This window comes from Equus quagga, chromosome 21 (assembly GCF_021613505.1).
Source record: "Equus quagga isolate Etosha38 chromosome 21, UCLA_HA_Equagga_1.0, whole genome shotgun sequence".
NCBI lineage: Eukaryota > Metazoa > Chordata > Mammalia > Perissodactyla > Equidae > Equus > Equus quagga.
The window spans coordinates 34,346,726-34,354,412 of NC_060287.1; the positions used below are offsets into that span (position 1 = coordinate 34,346,726).

General features: G+C 52.4%; 1 long non-coding RNA gene and 1 pseudogene across 1 annotated transcript; one reads left to right on the forward strand and one right to left on the reverse strand.

The window, feature by feature from the left end:
• Positions 1-485: 485 nt before the first annotated feature.
• LOC124231570 (uncharacterized) lies at positions 486-634 on the reverse strand (annotated as a pseudogene).
• A 5,480-nt stretch (positions 635-6,114) lies between these two features.
• On the forward strand, positions 6,115-7,327 carry LOC124231253 (uncharacterized). Its single transcript, XR_006886468.1, has 2 exons — positions 6,115-6,158; positions 6,483-7,327. It is a non-coding gene; the product is annotated as an uncharacterized LOC124231253 (long non-coding RNA).
• Positions 7,328-7,687: the final 360 nt, after the last annotated feature.

Genomic DNA, 7,687 nt, shown 5'->3' on the forward strand with positions numbered 1-7,687 from the left:
GCCTGTCCCCGCCTGGGGTGTCAGGCACACACTCCAAGACAGCGCATCTAGACTCTTTGGGTCCACCACCTCTCAAGCAAACAACCACGTGCAAAGAGGGTAAGATAAATCGTGAACCTCTTTGCGGTTTTTTTTCAAGTTTGGAAAGCTAACTATGACACTGTTTGGCTTTAGAAAGACCCCAGGTGTGGAACCAGAGAACGTGATTTCTAGTCCTACCTCCAACCCTCATCATCCACGTTCCCTTGGACAATCTCTGAGCCTCAGTTTCTCCATCTGAAACCCATAGATAATTGTTCCCCTCACCTCCCAGGGCTGTGCGGAGGATCCAAATGAGATAAGAGACCTGAAAATGCCTTGTCAAGTCTACAGACCCTAGGAAAAAGGAATTTATTGCTGTGGCTATTATTATTAACTTTCACCCCAAGGGACATCTTGACATTTGCCTTAGGGAAACGGTTTATTTATTTATTTATATTTTACCCAGTGGGCAGTCCCCCACTGCCACACATTATGCAACCGAGTTTCCCACATTTGAGGAAATCCCAGAGGTTGGCACACCCAGAATGCAACGGGTGAGCCTTGCTCCTCAAAACCCACCTTTGTGATCGTAGTCATCCCCCAAGGTGACTGACTGTGTTTTAGGAATCTTAGTGAAATGGAAATGAAAGTTTTGGTAACTTTCATCAGAAGGGAGGAAGAGAGCCAGCGGCCTTTTATTTGATCACAGATACCCCGAATGTTCCGGCTGAAAGGAGCCTGGGACCTCCCAGCCCCACTATGGCACTCACGGGACGCAGAGCCCTCCACACACGCTCAGAAATGGTGCTGAGGTTGGGAAGAGCTCCCGTGTGTGGAGGACTCACCAGGCACCTGCCACTCAGCTAAGAGCTCTATGTGCTTTATCACGCAAACCTTCCAAACAGCACTGAGAGGGCACGGGTCCACAAATGTCTGCAGGCGACACATGAGAAGAGTGCGTCTTCGCAAGGTAAGGCCCTTCCCACAGTCCCATGGCCAGGAGGAGCAAGGACTGGAAGCCAGGAGTCCCCGTGCCTGACACTGGGCTGTGCTGCTGCCCACTGAGGAAGCAAAGAATGAACACTCTTCCTGCACAGGCAGGGGACGTGAGTCTCGAAGAGAAGAAATGATGTGCTCATGCCACTCCGAAGTCAGCAACTTGAGACCAGTTCCTATTCACAGTCCAAGACCCCTTGGCTGCTTGAACCTTCTCAAGAAGAAATTCTGCTCAGATTAACTTCCCAAGTGCAGCCTACACCATGTTCCTGGGAGGCGCCGAGGCGGCCATCTGGTCTACCCCAGGCTCTTCCCGTCAAGTCAGGTGATTTACTCGACTGCCAGCTAATCTCACCTTTCCTGGACTCTCCCTTTCTTGGCCCACATGCTGCTGAGTGACACGCTCAGTGCTGTAAATGAGGGTGTCGTGGCGTGTTCTCAGGTCTTACTGGAAGCGCAGCTGTTAAAAAACAATCTAGTAAACAGCCAGCACAGTCAGTCGTCAGCAGCCCTGCTCCAGGGCACCGACGTCAGCAAAGGCGGGGCCCAGGCCTCCAGCCAGAGCCCTTTCCAGCTGCCATCCTGCCTTCGGAACAGCCTCGCCTGACAGCCTCGTTTGCAGGACGAAATTGGCCAGCGCCTCACAGCACGGCCCCCTCCACTGCTGGCTTCTGAAGCTTCCAGATTTCCTGAGGAAAATGGATCCGTGCTCAAAATAGGGACCTGGGAATTGTTCCCCTGGGGCAACTACATTCGTCAGAGCAGGAAAAAGTGAACCAGAGTATGGATGATGATCAGATCATTGAGACGCTAAACTGAAATTGCATGGACTGGTGGGTTGGCAGCTAGAGCATTTATTTTATGGCTCAGTGACTCAAGTCTGCTGTCTACACTGGTCCTGTTTGAGGTCTCGTTGTCAATTCTTGATGAATCAGAACTGTTTGCTCATAAAATCACAGTTCAAGTGTGGGCTAAAGAACCTACTAGAAGAAAGAAGTGACAACTCCCCTTTAGAAATGTGAAGATGGGGGCTCAAATTGGCTTCTGTAAAACATCAGTAAGAAAGAAAATTAGGATGCCGAAACAGTAAGGCTATTAGTGTTTTCATAAAGGTCGACGGGGGTTTTTCCCTCTGTCCAGAAGCTCCCCATCCTTCACCCCTGCACAGGACAACGCTGGTGGGTACCAGCCATAGGTAGACATAGAAGTGGGTGTCGTGGAAAGTTCTGAATCCAACTGTTAATAATAACAGAAGTAACCAAAACACCTATTATTTATTAAACCTTAACCCACTAAAACGTAAGGTCTCGGAGGCAAGGACTTTGTCTTGTTCTCTGCGGTATCTCCAGCCCAGAACAGTCCTTGGCACGTCGCCACTCAGTATGTCTGTTTTGGACAGACTCGTAATGCGTGAATCAATACGTGCCAGACACTGTATTTTGCACTGTTCTTGTATAATTAACAGTCTCTTCCACCCATAGGAAGCAGATTAGTTTCCTTTTTACAGGTGCAGAAAAGGAGGCTGGGCCAGGTGAGGATGCTTGAAAGTGGCAGAGCTTGGCGAGGCCCCATGGTCAGCCCACCGCCAGAGTGTATGCAGTTAACCATCATGCCCAACCCCCTCCCTGTGTGCTGCCATCTTTACCCTAGGTCTCTGGACAGGTCCATGGGTCCCCAAATTCCCCCTTGAATTGTTGAGAGGATCCCAGCATCCTTGAAATTGTACATAAAGTGTTGACTATGGGCCTGTCTATGCTACACCGAAGAGAAAGCCTATGGCCTTTAGATTTCCAGAAAGACCCAGGGTCAAAAAAAGTTTCAGAATCACTTTGTAGACTCTGAGGAAGTAACCAGTAAGGAGGGTGACAGGCATTCCCGTCTGCCCAGGGCTGTCTCGGCTTTAGCAATGAAAATCTCACGAGCTGGGAGAGCATCCTGTTGGGAACAAGCCATGTGGAGCCCCCAGGAGAAGAAGCGGCAACACGTGCCTGAGTCCAAATTCCTGGCTTCTGTCCTCTCTCAGCAGGAGGGAAGAGGTCAAGGAGACACAGGGAGGTGGGAAGCAGGTGCAGAGCTCAGGACTCGGGGGAAGGCCTGGGAGGGGGCGAGGCAGGTAGAAGGAGGAGTTGGGAGCGCAGCCCTTGAACGCTGGCAGCAGATGTCCAGACGCTATCTCCCCCGGGGCCTGCCTTCTTGCTTTCCCTTCAGTTGGCCCTGTCTCTGGGGCAAGTTGAGGGAAGAGGGCTAAGCGGTAGAGGTTTCTGAGGAGTGAATGGAGGGGTCATCGCAAAGATACTCCTCGCACACAAATTTCTGTGGCTGATGTCTGTTTAGATGCGAACCTTGGGCATACTAGGCAATGGTGGTTGGCATCGTTCACATTTCAGAGAGCAATTCTCCCCTCCTGGGATTCACTGGGATATCCCCAGAGTCGGGGGTTCTCCAGGAACCCCAGGAATAAGCCATAGGCCCCCTGTGGGCCAGCGGTTCTAAGACTCAAGCCCACAGTGAGTGGGAACACCCCGGGTGTTTGGGATGTGTCCCAAAGCCAATACGGTGCCAGGAATAGGAGCCGTGTGTCCACAGCTAGTGGGAACTGCAACCTTGAGCAGGATGCCCTGGTGCGTGCTCCAGCCTGAGGTCTCCCCATCACAGGTGATGGTGCTGGGGTCCGAATCACTCAGGCCTCAGCCACATTCCCAGCAGGGCCTGCAGCTGACATTTGATGACACCAGCATTTCTAGTTCAGGGCACATGTTTCCTCCACATGCTTGTTCTCAATGACCGGAGCTCCCGGGAAAGCCTGGGCTCCCGGGTATCCACGCTCCTAGTGTCCTGCGCCAGTACAGCAGTGAAGCAGGTTTTAGGAGCACATGGCATTTGCTGAATGATTCCTTTTGCGCCTGTCCTCTTGTTTCCCAAGGTCAGGATGTCCTTGCCCACTAAGCACCTTGGATCATGTGTGATTCTGGTCTCCTAGTGGCTAAGCTCCAGCTCCTCCCAGTGCTTCCCACCCTGAGGATGGCGGCAGCCCTAGGCCCTACAGAACGCACGGTGGCGAATCCTGTGTGAGTCCTGTGAGGTGCAGGTTTCCCAAAGCAAGTCTTCCCTCCTGAGGAAAACCAGTAACACTCGTCACCCAGGCCCACGCAGGCATCGAGCATGGCAGGGAGGAGTCAGGATCCAAATGATGATTAGTTGTCACCTCGCCTGGCCTGTCTGTGGCTTTCCTTACTTAATGACTTCTATAGCAGAAGGCACTCCCTATTGAACACTTGTCTCTACAGAGCTGGACCCCGGCCTCGGGATCCCCGAGTCTACTGGGTCAGTAAGAAGCAGTCCTTGACGTTGAGAATGCCATGGACCATCTCCAGCGTGAACAAGGCCCTCCACCTCAGCGGCCACATGCTTCGTCTGTGGAAGGAAATCCAGGGCAACTTTGGTGGAGAAATGACCAACCATGTTCAGTTGGGGGGTTCCCAGACCCGGGATCAGGGAGCAGCCGTAAAGTTCTTAGGGTGCAAAAAGCAATCCCGTCAACTGGCCTCACCAGTCCCAGGCAGAGCCCGGCCCTGTGCCTGACGGGTCATCAAGGGCACCAGCCTAGTGTTTCGGGAAGAACCCAGCTTTCAAAGTTGACTTCCAATTGCTGTGAATCACTGTCTGATTCAAATGAGGGCCTGGGTGGACTTAGAGATAGCAGATTGCCTCAGATTAATCCCCAACTGCCTCAGCAGATAATTCACCTCCGGGAGTTGCAGGCACAAAAGAGAACAAAGCATTTGCATCTAAGGTTCGAGAGCCGGCTCCAAGCGGGGAGGACTCCCGTGTTCAGCGCCTTCCCCATCCTTCCCCTATGGTATCTAACCACAATCCATCCCCTCACATAGATGAAAAGGATCCCTGATGTCATCAGTCGGTGTCCGCAGCCACTGCCCTGAATAACTGGGTGCTCCTTACCAGGTGTTCTCTCCATTTCCAGGTGACTTTTGCTGCCACAAAGTGCTCCCGTGGTGTGAGTAACAAACGACCACCTCACGACTCCAGCCACCCTCCAGGTCCACACAGCAGAAGTCAGCTCCCTTTGTCACGGGATGTTCCCTCCCATTATGAACAGCCCTCTGTCTTCGCTCTGCAGAGCAAACCCTAGGCTCTCTGAGCTTCCTAATACATCACGGCCTAGCTATCCTCCTCCAGGCTTGCTCCTCTTGGAGGCCTCCATTGCAGAACGTGGCAGCCACACCTAGGTGGGCTCACCAGAATCACCTCCTTTGTTTCAGCCACTATACTCCTATATAATCTAAAATCACATTAACTGTGTTGGCAGTTCAATCCAATAGCGGCTTATAATGAGATTTATTTAGAGTCAACCAAAACCCTTTTATAAAGGGGCACTGCCTGGCTTTCTCTCTCCAAGCCGGGAGCTGTTCTGTTGGGTTTTGGAACTAAATGCCAGACTTTACATATGTTCCTGTTATATTTCTTCTTTTTAATTTGGCCCCTCATTCCTTCCCTGTCATTCACAGTAATTTTCTGTCATTTGGAAACCTGCTACAAACTCCTTCTGGGGATTGACCCAGATTATTATTTAAAAAGCATTTTCAGGATATTACAGATGCATCAAACCGTGTCAGTCTACAGCTTGCTTTTCTCACTTTCTTCAAAAGGCAACATGAGGCTACTTGTTCATTGCTTGGCTAAACGGTCTTAAAATGGTGGAGCCAGAAGAGAGGTTAGAGAAGGTATGGTTCAAGTCCTTCTTTTACAGATGGAGAAACAGGCCAGGTGAGGTGAAGGGGTGCCAAGAGACCCTGCAGTCACTTGATCTGTGACAGAACCAAGCATAGTGACTCAGATATTCCAACCCAGGTTCACTTCGGTTATTTGCTCAGCCGGGAACTGATGGACTCATTGAACCAAGTCTACCGGAAAATTCCAAAAGTGGACAACAGATCCCCTGCCTTTGGCGAGGAGAGGCTAGGTGGGTCCGTGGAGCAAGGACACTTAAAAGCCACAAGAGTCCACCAACCGATGAATAAATAAACATGCTCTCTGGCCATACAATGGGATATTATTCAGTCGTGGAAGGGACTGAAGCACTGATCCGTGCTGCAGCGTGGATGAGCCAGGACACCTTTATGGTAAGTGGAAGAAGCCACTCACAAAAGCCCACACATTCTACGATTCCATTTATGTGAAATGTCCAAAATCATCTAACCGGGAAAGAGAGAAAGTAGCAGGTGGTTGCCAGTGGTTGCCAGAGGCTGTGGGGGGTTGTGGAGCTAGGGAGAGACTGCTAATGGGTACAGGATTTCTTTGGAGGGGGAATGAAAATGTTCTGGAATTAGATAGTGGTGATGGCTGCACAACTTGGTGAATACACTCAAAAGCCCTGAACTGTACACCTTAAAATGGTTTAAATGGTGCATTTTATGGTATGTGAATTATATCTTAATTTTTTTAAGAAAAAGCCACAGGGATCTTTCAACTGGTGGACAGCGAGGAAGAAAGCAAATGAGGAGGAAATGATGTTGTCAAGAGCCACATCCTGCTCCCCCTGCTCCTGACCAAGTCCGCTTTCCGGGGGAGGGGGGATGCTCTCTGGGTGAGTTCTGCCCAGAAGGGGCCTCTCCCAGCGTCCGGGCTCCTCTGACGGCTCTGCCATAGGAGGGAATGGGGACACTCCATGCTGCTCTGCAACGCCAGCTCCGTGTTTGCGGGAAGGGCAAAGGATGCAGCCATCCGCTGTCCTCTGCCCTCCGCTTGCCCGCTCTGCAGAGCACATAGCCCTGCTCGCGCCCAGGCTTCTTTCGGGAGAATTCCGGGCGCGGCCCTGCAGAGCCGCGGGGGAGCGACAGCAGCGAACGAGAGTGGAGGGGAGCGACCCACCCCTGCGCCACCTGCCCTCAGCAGGGTGGGCACAAACAAGGAGGGAGAAAGCGGAGCGTGGTCAGCACTTGTGCAAACCGAGCCTTTTCTGGGGGCGGGAGGCGGATTCTGATGAAGGTTTGCAGAGATGTGGCCTCAGCAGCAGAGCAGCAGCAATGTGGGCTGGTTTTAAGAAGCACTAAATCTCCGTGTCAGCTGGAAGCCCGCTCCTCTGCCGCGGGCTGGACGGCCCCGCGTGGGCGGCGCGGCTCCTGGCGGCGGCCCCGGCGTGGGCGGTGTTCTCCCAACGGAGTTCAGGGCCCCGCCGGGTCACCCACCCGGACTCGGTCCCTCCTCCCCGGGACGGCTGCGCCCCGTGCCTGGGAGGACACACGCCGCGCACACAGACACCACACACACGCACGACACCACACATCCCACACCACACAGTACAACACCCACACACATACCACATCACCCACACACATACCACACACAAACACACTACACACAACACACACACCCCAGACACACAAAGACACACTACACAGACACACAACACACACCCCCCACACCACACAACACACATACCACACACACACCAGACACACTACACACAACACACACACCCCAAACACACACAGACACACTACACACACACCCCACACCACACAACACACACACCACGCATACCACATCACGTGCACACACACTACACACATACCACACACACCCCCACACAATACACGTGCACAACACACACACCCCACACCACACAACACACACACCACGCATACCACAT